Raw genomic sequence first — 13,064 nt, forward strand, 5'->3', positions numbered from 1 at the left:
CCTCATGTTCAGGTGAGATAAAATTGCAATACCTCAACCTAGCTACCAGTTTGTGCTGTCATTCCTGCTGGGTATTTCTGGTCTTCAGAGAGAACCTGGATATTTTCTGAATACTTGGTGTCTCTCCTAATTTTTGGTGCTTAAAACTCAACAGGTTTAACTTTACAACAGTTCTTTGTACTTGTTATAAAGGGCCTGTTTGTTGTTTCTTATTCTGCAGCTTTGGAAGTTGCTTTTCAATAATTGCTTTGCAATTATTTTTTAACTAGCCTTAATGAGTCAGAAATAGAATTGACAATAATTCTTGCTTTTTAGAGCAAACATGTTGAAACAACCCTTCCACAAGAAAAAAAAAAAATCCCTGTTACCTCACCTGCTGCATTTTCTTGTGAGATTATTTGCTCTATTGAGGCTCTTTGATAACAAAGTGAAATACAAATTGCAGCAAATTAATAGGACAGCCTTTCTGAAAGGACAATCAAATCTAATTCAATGGACCTTGTCCTGATTTGTGGCTGTTTGGTACAGTCAGCTGTGAACCAGCACTACTTGTGTGCCTCCTGCCAACAAGGAGTGCCCAAAAGTCAAGAGTTAATTGCTGGGTGACTCTGGTTTCAGGGGTTTGGATACCTGAGCTCACAGCCCTGAAACCTGATCACAGGGACATTGGCATGTGGGGCTGTCTTGCTGCAATAAGGGGTTCTGTGGGCCCGAGCTAATATTTTAACTACAGGCAAAAACATAGGATATGCAGAAGATGATGTGCAGAAAAAGGAAAAACCTTCCTGAGTCATCCTTTTTTAGAGCAGAACGAGACATGAAATAGTAAATACTGGATATTTTACTCTGCCTTTACGTTTCCAAGACTGGGGTAATGTTGCAAGCTCTCCTTACAAACCCAGAGTTAAGGGATTAGCAGAACCACAAGGTTTCCTCTGTATTCACGATCCAAGAAGCAGATTAAAAAAAAGGATATACCATTTGATCAGCAGCTTCCTGCACATGGAAATCCTAGGTCACCTTGCTGTTCCTTGATGTCTAAAGCCTGCTCTTAGGTTTCTGTGAGGAAAATGTGCGTTTTGCTACAGTTTTAAGGACAAAGACCGTGGAATTTAGCAGTGCTGGGATAAGCCAAGAAGTCGAGGGCTGAGCCCACGCAGGTCACCAGGGAGGGTGACCACAGCCTGGTCAGGTGGTGGCTGCTGAGATGGCTCTGTTTGCAACATTTTCACACATATTTATTCAATAAGGCTTTTGTTTTACTGAAACTGAGACACACTATGCAGCATTATCCTGAGTTTGAAGTGACAGTGCCAAGGGGACTTCAGTAAAGGATTTGAAGGCAATTGAATCTGAAAAGTAAAGCTTTGCGATTGCTTAGTTATTTTTTGAAGCCGTGCTTACATTTAAGATTTATGTACAGAAACAGACTATATCAATAGCAGTGAAGTGGTTTTAGGCCAAGCTTTTTTCAAAGAAACTTATGAACAGAAGGTCATTTCAGAGTTCTTTCTTCTCTTGCAAAGAGACAAACACAAATCCCACCTCGCTGTATTTGTATAATATATAATACATTATTATGCTGCTGCATTTTAGTAAGTGCTTGTACTTCCACAAAAATATCTGGAGCTTTATTCTTGATTATAGTGCACTGCCAACTGCAAGTAAAAGCAATTGTTATCCTCAGAGTTTCAGTGACTTATTAGGAAGATATAAATTGTGACAAGAATTTTTTTTCCTCTCTGTAAACTTCTGAAGCCTCATCTTACACTTTCTAAACCCTATCTTAAAAAAAACATAACACAGAGACTTTTCTGAATCCTCTGATGATACTACAATATTGAATCATCTTTATATAATTATGCTGGCGAATATAAAGTATCATTGTTTTCAGTATCTTTCATAAAAGCTGTTTTGACCTTCAGATTAAAGGATCCATATGGATTTCCAAATGCAAAAGTTGGAGCTCCTGTTTTAAAAACTGGAGCTCCGGTTCGGCACGCAGACATCAGATGTGCTTCCACTTGAAAAAACGCAATTGTAGCAGCCTATATCCCGTCTGAATTTTTCTCCTGGGTAAACTCTTATAAATGAGTGCATCGTGCATAATGAGGATTGGAGGTTAGCTGCTTCCAGTGAATTCCTTTTCAAAGTGCAAGAAAGAAGCAGCAAGGAGGAGAAATCCATTGGTATTTGAGCTCTGTAGGATGAAGAGGTTTGCTGCTGGGGGAAGATCAAGAGGAGGCAGTAGGAATATTTTGGGCACTTCTGAAGGAGAGATGGAGACCATCTGGTAGAGAGGATGCTTAAAGGAAGAATGCCAGGACAGAGATAAAAGTAAAGGGAAAGGAAATAGTGACTGAGTAACATCAAAGAGCCAGGCTGACTATAGAGCAGAAATGAAGTAGTAGCAGTGACCCAGCATAGGCAAATCACGGTACGAACGGTGACACCGGGCGATGGATCCATAGGACTCTGTGAAGGCTCAGGGGAAAAGCTCAGTGTTTTAATTTCAGGAAAGTCTCCAGGAAAGTGGTGTTGACATCTTTGGAAGGCTTATAATTTAAAACTGATGCAGTAAGCAGGGTTCCTGCTGTTTCAGAAATACTGTCCTGGAGTCTAATCCAGATACTGTCACTGTAGCAGAATTTCAAATGGAGAGACGCCAGGAAGAATGTTGCTCCCCTCTTCAGCATCAGCATCTTTTCATTTGAATGATGTGTAGGGTATTAGAAGTTTCCGTTGAATTGCCTCCTAAAGCTCATGTCCTGAAGCCATGGTTGGTGTGTGGTCCCTCCCTGTGTTGAGCTGGAGCTGATCTCATGTGAAAAAGGGAGATGCTGGTTTTGCTTTGCTTCTGCTGAGGCAGAGTAGATGCTGGCCAGCCCTTTTCTCTTGCCAAGGCCTGGAAAACCTTCCTGTCACTGGAATTCCATCCAGAGGGAAACTATGACAATCCCCATGGTTTCTTTGGGTAAAACAATGCAGAGTAAAGTAAATCTGCTATTCCCTTTTGTCTTTATTCTCTTTAGCATTGCTTCTCACCAGCCGGAAAGGCAGGGAGTTGGGGCAGGTGATAAATATAATTATAAAGGCTGTGCTCCTGTCTCTCTCCACCCTCCTTTTTCGCATCTGCCTTTAGGAGGAAACTTTCTGCATCCTAGAGAAACTGTGCTTTTTGAGGCTCTGTGGATTCAAATTCAAGGCCTGAAATAATCTCTTGGGCTTTTTTTCCCTTTTTTTTTTTTTTTTTTTTTTTTGTTAACAAAACTTGTGCACTGCTTTTTTACTAAAGTCACTCCAAGGAAAGAAAAAGAAGAAAGTACTTCCACAGAGTGATTAATCCCATCTTAAAACAAGTGTGTAAGACAGGTAGGATAAGTCTCTCTCTGAAAATGCCAATCTGTCACCACTATCTATAGAAGGAGCCTTCACGAGTAGCTTGGAGTAGGTGTTTGACTTTTACACAGTTAAATTTAGACAAGATGATTGCCACTTTATAAGTCAAAGTGTTTGTTTATCAATGATTAACCATAATAGAATGAAAAGTTATGAGAGATAACAAAAGTAAAAATATAATGCCATTGATGGAGATATCACATCATAAGAAATAGCAGGGACGAATGCAGATGGTTAACATTTACATCCCCATTGTTTTTATTTTACTGTTAAATCTTCCCAGATTTTAGATCTCGTTTGATCTGAAGAAGGAAAAATTTGCCCCTGCTTTGGCATAAGCAAAAACTCCTGAAATACCAGTAGGATAAAGAAGTGATTTGTCCTGGAAATGTCAATTTTTATGTGTAGGGTCATTAATCCATAAAACGAATTTGCAAACATTTATAAGTTTCCTTTAGTGTTGTTGGTGTCTCACTTGTCATGCTTTTGCCTGGGCTATAAATGAAGATTGTACTCAAAAGATCCTGCAAGGCTTGTGCTGGCAGGACTCGGTTTTGCATCTCTTGACCCAATGCACACAGTCAGTTACACTGAAATAAACACTCCTGTCATTTAGGAGAATTAATCCTATTTCAGGCTGTTCCCCAAGGGTTCCATTGCATATGATGCTTTCACCATTCATTACCATATTGCAGAAATAAATAGAGAAAATTCATTTTTCCTATACAAAAGTTAATTCTTGACTGTAGTGCAGTTTGCAAAGTTGATAAAGCTTGCAGAAAAATCCTGCAACACCTCAGTAGTGCTCAGAAGCTTCAGCATATTGGGACGCTAAGAATTTTAAACAAAGTTGGGAAAAGCATATGGTATATATGGACGGGAAATCCTGTGGTAGTTTTGATTTCACAAAGAAAAAAAGTAACTGCTTAAGTTCATAAATCTGTTGTATGCAGTATTCAAATAGAAATATTCATGATCTTAGCTTTCCTCTCTTTTTTTTTTTTTAATGTTGCTTTCAAGTACAGATGGGCCCATGCCACAAGTTTGGGATCCAGATTTGGATTTGGACCTGACGTTTATCAGAGTTTGGGAACAGCTGAACCCAGCATCTGAGGTCAGGCTCTGGAGGAATTAACAGCCTGCTGCAAAGACCTGGATGGAGTGGATCTCCCCACATTTCAGGGCATAGGTGGGGAAAATACAAGGAATTGGTTTGACCTGTCTCTAAGGTATTTCAATTTTAAAATGAAAGACTTTCAGTGGAGTGGGAGGCTGTGATTATTGTTGTGCCTAAAGGATGAAATTGCATATGGGGATCCAATTGACTGAGTGCTGTTGGAGATTGTAACGAGAGACAGGAACTGCCTAAAATGGTTTCCAGCTTAAATACTTGTCCAAGGTCAATAAGAATATCTGTGAGAAGGTATTGAGATCCCTGATTTATTATCCAGTATTTTTACCACAAAAGATTTGCCTCAGTATAATTCTTGACTTGTTCTAGAAGAGGATAAAATACCTTAATAACACCATACACCTAGGTGCAGAAAGAGACTGCAAATGCTCTGAGTTCCTCTTCAGGCTACAAATCCCTCATATTTCCAAGATTAATGGCTTCTAATCCGTTTTTAAATGTTCCATGTGGATAGTGAAGGCGTAACTATCAAAACACTGTAAAATCATAATGTCTGTGTAGCTATAAATTACTGTTTTCAAAATGAGCTGGAGGTCTCCAACTTATTCCTAAGTGCAAATTCTTAGATGGTATAAAATTGCTCCAGAAATGACTAGGAGCAAGTTTTCTGGCTTTTGCCAAAGGGAAGCCAATTATGGGTGTACCTACAAACTCCATAGCAGTGTCTGTCTTGGTGACACTAAAACTGTCCTAAACAGTATAGATTGGATAGATCAAAATCATTTCAGATCATTCAGAGACTGATTGAAAGGCATGAGGCTGTTTGCATATTTCTCTGATATGTTTTGTGCTTTTCATTTGTCAAGTTCTGAACTACTTTGTATGAGACTGATGATGAATTCAACTCATGCTAAAGTATGAGTTCTATGACAGATTGTTTTTTTAAAAAAGTTATATTGGCTTAGATTATTTTCTTAAGTGAAATTAATGCATGGCATTCCAGAAAACAGGTAAAAGAGAACTTCCAACTCATTATTATTTGATTTAACTACATATGCAATGATTACTTCTAAAGAAAACAAAAAAGGGATGATTTAAAAGATCATTAGGATAGTCTTTTGTGGGGCACGGAAAAAACCTTTACAGATGTTATGGGCTCTTTGGGGTTATGCTTAAATAAAAATTTGGAGAAGAGCCTCATTTGAATTTATACTCCCTTTGTGGTCCATCAAAAAGGATTCATCTCCTATTCAAATGACGAGTCAATATGTTAGTCAGATCAAATACCACTAATAAGATGCTAAAAATGCTTCTGAGGAACAGGGGGATTTCTTTAACAAGCCATAAAGTGCTTTTTAATCCATTTTTGACTTGTTAAATTCTTTCTGATTCTCACAACTGTTCCATTATGACGCAGTTTCAATCCTTTGTGCAGATGGAAAAAATCAAGGTGTAAATCAAGGGCAGTGCACGGATATTGCCTTTCCCCTCCAACATTTCCCAAAACCACTGTGGTCCTCCTTGTACTTTTCTACCCTGTATCTATTTAAGACACTGCTGCTGGTGGGTGTTTTGGGTTGATAAAGCTGTATTTGATGAGATTGCCAAATCACAGACCCCAAGATTTGCTGAAGATTCAAAACAACATAAAAGACTGAAACTCTGTCTCTTCACTATGACAGAGGTGGGAGGCTTTGAAGAGAAGAGATGCTCCTGAGAGAAGGAAAACCTGGATTCTCAGCTTTGCCATCAGTGCTCTCTCCTCTGCTCTGCAGTGCCATTTACTGAGTTTTCTGTCTATGGAAAGTGGCCCAATATTTCAGTTTTGCTGCAGACACAGCTGCACAGGGACGTAGGAGTTCTCAAGACATATCTCTCTATCAGTGGCAAGAAAAGCTGAATAGATGCAGATATTATGAAGATGCTGATGAGGGGGTGCTTTTTTTGCATATCTTCCTGGTCACATCAGCTGAGAAGAATTCTCCTTAGCTCTGAGTTCAAAGAATGATCCTTAACATTCATCTGATACCCAGGATGTATTTTCCAACAGCCTATTTTACTTCTATTTTGCTTACATTTTCCTCAGCCTGTTTTGCTTCAGTTGAAGTTTCCTATCTAAACACATTTAAGTTTTGGGATGTGAACTACAATCAGAAACTAAATAGCTAATCAAAAGAAAAAAGTAAAATTGTTTTTGATTAGCATTTTTATTTTTCCTGACTTTTCTCACCTCTGAAGAGACCAGACTAAAATTTACTACCAAAGCTTTGTAGATAACCCTGGAAATGGCTTATGAAAAAATGGGTCATGACTTCTTTTATTTGCTGAAAGCACAATGCATATGACCATCCCTATAACTTCTGATTGGATTTGTAGCTGATGACATAGACCATTGTGACAAGTTTACCTCTAAATTTTGTGTGCAGCAGGGGACACTAATTTACTTTATTCCATAAATGTAAATTAGTTCATTAATTAAAATAAAATTTTCAGGATTAGATCTGTGAGCATCAATTATTTGGGATGGGGAAAATAAATAGTAATGTTTAACAAATACACAGTGCACTAAGATTGTATTTATTGGACTTTTGACATTTTTATAAAGAAGTCTTTGGAGCTGGGACAACAACTGGTGCAGGTAAATTTCCTACATTGTGAAAGGATCTGGTATTTAGTTTATGGGAAGCAGGCCTGAGCAGATGTGAAAAGTTCAAATAAAGGAAGGCCAGATAAAACGCACTTTTGTGGCTGGAAAATCAAAACAGATGTTATTATTCAACCACAAAAAAATCTATTTGCACTTAAGTAGCGTTAGGTGTCTGACTAGTTCATTTTTTTTTTTAGTGAAAACAACAAAATTATTATAAAATTATATGGGTTGATAAAGTGCTTTAAAATGTTACCAATGGACTGAATAGTCAGCTAATAGAAAAAAAAAAACCAGAGCAGATCTTACAAGACCAATATGAGTAAATCTGTTTTTGAAGGGAAAATGAAGAAAGAAGCAACAAAATCGAATGGATTGTCCTCTCCGAAACCCTGATGTACATCAGAGAAATGGTGATTTAAGATGGGTGGATTTTACACTGCCCATAATCTTTTCTGGAGGCCTGCCCATAGGGAAAGGTTGATGCTGGCAGAGGATGACAGGTGCTGGAGATCCTCAGGAGCCCTTGACAACAAGACAACACTTGCAGGGTGTGAATGTTGCCAAATAGTCTTGCAAATTATTTCTGATGAAAAGAAAATTCAATTTGATTTCAGAAATGTACATGTCAAAGGAACACCTAAAATAGTATAGGAGAACCAAAATGGGGATTTCTGTCTGTGAAATCCTGCTCATGAGGGCAATGGGAATAATATTTTCTGGAAAGGTGATCTGATTTGTAGAGAGTACTTTGGCTTGACATGTTTCTGCTATTGATATAGAGCTTTTCTGCTCTTGCTTGCTGGGAGTCAGAGGTGAATTAAGAGTAGGTCCTGTTGGCTTGCTGGAGTTGACAAATAAAACTTGTCAGTAAATTGGGACTTGCTGGCTGTTGCTTCCCTCTTCAATGGGAAATGGAGTCTAAGACATTTTTATCTCGAGAATGGCAAAAGAGAGGACAGAGCTGCTTTTTGTTGAGGTTGTTTGAGTTGCTGCAGGAGCACTGAGGGTTTGCGTGGTTGGGAGGATGTTGTGTAACAGCAGAGCTTTTTCCTGTTTGCACTGTTATTCAATGTTTGATCATTGCTCCTCTTCATTCCTGTCTTCAGCACCACCAGCTCTGATTCCCATTAACCTCCTGTCTCACATCCAGGCCACCCTCCCAAATCTGATTCTTTTCCTAAGGTGGAGCTGCCCTGCACTGGGAGATGGAGAATTGAGATGTCTGGGACATGAGATCTCTCTCTTTTTTTTTCCTGTTGAATTTCTGGGGAAAATTTACACAGATCTGCTATGAAGAGTTGGATTTTCAATGCAGAGATGAGTTGTATAACCAAAGCCATCCCACCTCATGTTTAGGGTTAGGGGCCTTGCTCAGTGAACCTGTATCTCATTTATTCTCTGCCTGAATGTTCCTAGAGCCCATTAATGCTGTGCAATCTCCTCTCTCACATTAAAATTATGGGGAGTTACCTCTTGGTTTAAGTTAAAGATTATTGCAGCTGATTTGGGCACATCCCTGGTCTTAGAGCCCTGTGGTTAGTAGTCATCAGTGATAATTCCTCTCAATATCTGGGATTTTAGGAAAAAAAGCCTTGTATCTTAGTCACACAGGTCTTCTCCACTTTTCCCTTATTTAAAAATGAAGAGGTGCCAGAGGCCACACCTTGTGGAGAGGTGAGTGCTTAGCCATGATTCATATGTTGATGAACCTGTTGTTCTTGGGAAGAGTTCAAAACCGAAAAAAAACCCCACTCAAAAGTGAAAAAACCCCACTCAAAACTTGATTAAATATTAATTCTAAAGGTGAATGCGTGGTTGGCTTTCAGGCAATGTCAGGGCCCTAAAGTCGAAAATCAAAAGGTTTTTAAAGATCTGAAATTCCTATTAAAATCTGTGGTTTAGCAGCCTAAATCCAATTGAAATGCGGTGTAATTAAGACTTCCAAGGCACTTGGGGTTTGTTTCTAAGAAATTATGACCTGTAGGCAACTTGCAGCATTTTCAAGGGACTATGTAATTTTAAAACTATGAATACTGGTCATTTGTGTCAGGGACCTTAGAAAACTTCTGTAAAAATGCATATTCCTTAAGAAAAAACTTATTTTTTGTGGCACCAAGACCCAGTTAATACAGCTTCTCACTTGAACAGGTCCTTCATATTTTCACTGAGATTGTTGTTGAGATATTCCTGTGAAGGTGGGAAAAATATTATGTGAGAAAGGTGGTGGGACTGTTTGCTTTTGACTTCTTTCCTTATGGAGATGCTAAGTATCCCACTGATGCAAAAGGGTCAGAGACAGAAAAATGTGCAAATAATTTAATAAGGAAAAGAATCGTAAGACAGAAACTCACCAGAGTAAGGACAATAGAGTACAAAATGCCATAAAAGATAATAGGCTTAGATGAATTGGCATGTGTTAGTGATTATGCAATCACTCATTTCCCACAGATTTCTTTTTATAGGAAACCTTGGAAAATCCCTGAAGAACTGACCGAGTCATTTAACCACAACAGGTCTCTTTTCAACATGGCCGGGAGTGGGCAAGGGATATTTTCACGTATTTGTGCACTGCTGGCTCGTTTGGAAGGGCTGGAAGCAGCAGAGGACGGTGACTCAGCCCCGCGGCGAGTCCTGCCACCCTCCACGCGGGGACCAGCCAGCCCAGTCCAAGTGGGAACGCTCTCCTGTGGTCAGGAGCATTGGGTTTGGTCCCTGGCTGGTGAGATGGGTGCTGTAGAGGCTGAGGAGAGGGGTTTGTGCTCCCAGAGCCGGGCTGGATGTGAATGGAGCAGCGGAGCTTTCCTCAGTCACTGGCACAAGTACTCGTTTGCTTCCTCGCTGTCATAGGCTGCTGAAATGCTTGTGTTTCTGACAACAATTTTCCTTCACCACTGGGCTAAGGAAAACAAGACCTTGAGCTGCACTTCTCAGTTTCTTAAAGATTTGTTTTTCTCCTTTCTTTCCTTTTCTTTTTTTTTCTTTTTTTCCCTTTCAAACAGGCTGATTCCTTGCGTTCTTCGGAGCAGCTTCTCACAGGCTCAAAACGTCCCTGCTGCTTTGAGATGTGTCACTGGAGGAGTCACCCTTCCCCTTTGCTCCAATCCCAGTCCCCTCATGTGTGTGACATCTCTCTCAGATTCTCCTTCTGTTATAGTTTCCTGGTGCTGGACTCGATGATCCTGGTGGGTCCTTTCCAATTTGGGATACTCCATGACTCCACCATTTGCTCAGCTCAGCCCTGTGGAACAAAAATGCCCAAGCCACAATGGTGAAGGGAGGAAATGAGCAGGTTTGTAAAGTTTCATGGAGATTTGTGGCCCCAAAAAACAACACCCTGGATCAGGGAAGGTAAAATTTTGTTTAATCACACCCATTTCATAAGAACCTTCAAAGCATAAATTTGCTGGTATCACTTAAACGATCTTAGTTGGGTGCAAGGTTTAATTCTTTTTTCAATGTAAGTAGCAATATGAAATGTTGAAAGACTTTGCATTCCGAGTAATTTTAAAAGAATGAAAAATAAAATAATTCGGAGGATCTGGATCTCCCTCATGTTTCAGCTTTCAAATCCAGAATTCTGATGTCTGAGAGATGTCATAAATCAAAACCATTCACCAGGTTACAAGCATTTCTGAATATGAAGTAGTTTATTATTAGAAAAAAAAACAAAACAAAAGAAAGCTGCCACTAAATCCTGCAAGTGATTAAAAAATGGTCATTAAGAGAATTTGCAAATATTTATTTTAGCTTAGGTTAGATGGGCAAAATTTTGACTGAGCCATGATTTTTTTCCCCTTTAGCTACATTATTAAGCCAATTGTGAATAACAATGTTTTCATTTTTAAGACACAGTATCTCTCTTCTCAGTTTCAGCTCTCTTCTGTTAGAGTTTGACCTGCAGTACTTGGATAAAAGAAGTAAAACAGAGTGAGGGGTATCCTAGAGAGTTTGATCAACCCCTTCTCAAAATACCAATACCTCACTAAATCCCTCCCTTTCCTTCAAAATATCAGCAAAAAACATCAAAACCAGCTTGCTGTCCTCTGCATAAGGGTGGACACCTGATGGTGGATCTCACCTGGTGGCTTCAGGTCACCAACAGTCGTCCAGAGCTGAGAGTTGTGCCTGAGTTTGTTTCTCGCACAGTATCTGAGCTGATCATGGTTGCACGAAATAAGAAAAGCAGTCAGCTCCAGTTGGCTCCGGGCAGAGCTTCTAAAAGAGAAAATTTCTTGACAGTCACACAATAAATTTTAAAAAGTTGTCATCAGTGAAAGCTGTGCATGATGGTTCTCACCTACGTTTGATCAAAAATGGCTCATGATTTCAGGTTCCTTTGAGTTGGTCACTGAAAATGGTGCTGCTGTCTCTGCTCCTATTTTAGTTTTTTTGGAATCCTAGAATGCTTTGGGTTGGAAGGGACCTTAAAATTCGTCTTATTCTAGCTTCCCTGCTAGGGACATCTCCCACTATCCCAGGTTGTTCCAAGCCCCATCCATCTTGGCCTTGGACACTTCCAGGGATCCAGGGGCAGCCACAGCTGCTCTGGGCATCCTCACCATCCTCACAGGGTAAAATTTCCTCCTAAAATCTAATATAAATCTGTTCTTCTTCAGTTAAAAGCCATTTCCCTTTGCCCAAAGTCTTTCTAGTTCTCCTGCAACCCCTTTAGGCACTGGAATTGTCTCCAAGGTCTTCCCAAAAGCTCCTTCAGACTGAGAAACCCCAACTATCTCAGTGTGTTTCCCCCCTTCAACCTTTCCATGTTTTTTACCTGTGATTGCAGTCTCTGTGCATGCCCTCAGTGGCCAGGATGCCAAGTTTTAAAGTCTTTTGCAAGTATTTCTAAAATATTTGAGCAGCTAGAAAATGCAGACACAAGGTAAACTCTGAGTTGCCCATCACGTTTCCTTCCACAGGGCGCGGACACCAGCTGGAGTCCCTCTTGCAGCAGTGCACTGAACCAATCAATGCCTGTGATTTTAAAGCAGTGTTAATCTAAAGCAACGAGTTCTGAATAATGTTTATTAACTATATTTTAATGACTTGTCAGTTTTGTAAAACACATGCTGAAGTATTTTAGAAATCACTTAGTAAATGCAGTTTTAATTCTGCTCCCATATTCATGGGCTGCTACTTACTTAAAAAAAAAAAAAGAGATTAGAAGGTTCAGATTTAGAGCAGCAAATTGCTCTGCTAATCTGCAGGTATTTCTCTTCTTGATATGGCCACTAATGTCTAATCTTAGCAACGCAGGCTCCATCATTGTGCTTTTTCATTAGAGCTGCAATGAACTGTGTGCCAGGGACTTGAACTCTGGTGACAAGCTGCTCCGAGCCTGCGAGCTTTCAAAGGAAAATGTTCTGTGCGAGTCTAAAATCATCCTGTTAAGTTTGTGCAAAAGATAGGGAGTTCACCACATGAGCTCTGGTAGGAGCAGAGTGCCTATGAACCTCTGGGCAGTGTCAGGGTTGGGCTGGCCACGGACAGGAGTCTATGCCATGAAAAATTTTCAAACCTTTTAGTTTGTTTCCATTTCTCATGAGACAGAAAAAAGAAAACTTATGGAATTATATTTTTTTCCCTGCAAAATGTCATGGAACAAGGCTATGGAGCACATCTTTCCTTCTGGATGCTGTCAGGAAGGTTGGGAATGTCTTCAGAGTTGGGATTTGGACCTGGACCTCCCGCCACCCCTGGGCGTGTGCATCAGGCTATGGGTGAGTCTGGATTGGCTTCCTCTGTCTTTCCTCTGGCTATCCAAGCTCCTTATCCCAGACTTAAAATCCTGGCAATGACACTTTTTGAGAAAATGATATGTCTCTGTGAAAGTTTCAATGCTATATTAATTTTTGATCAGCTGGAGTTTTGGTGAAATCTTTT

Source organism: Ammospiza caudacuta, chromosome 8 (genome assembly GCF_027887145.1).
Source record: "Ammospiza caudacuta isolate bAmmCau1 chromosome 8, bAmmCau1.pri, whole genome shotgun sequence".
NCBI classification, from domain to species: Eukaryota; Metazoa; Chordata; class Aves; order Passeriformes; family Passerellidae; genus Ammospiza; species Ammospiza caudacuta.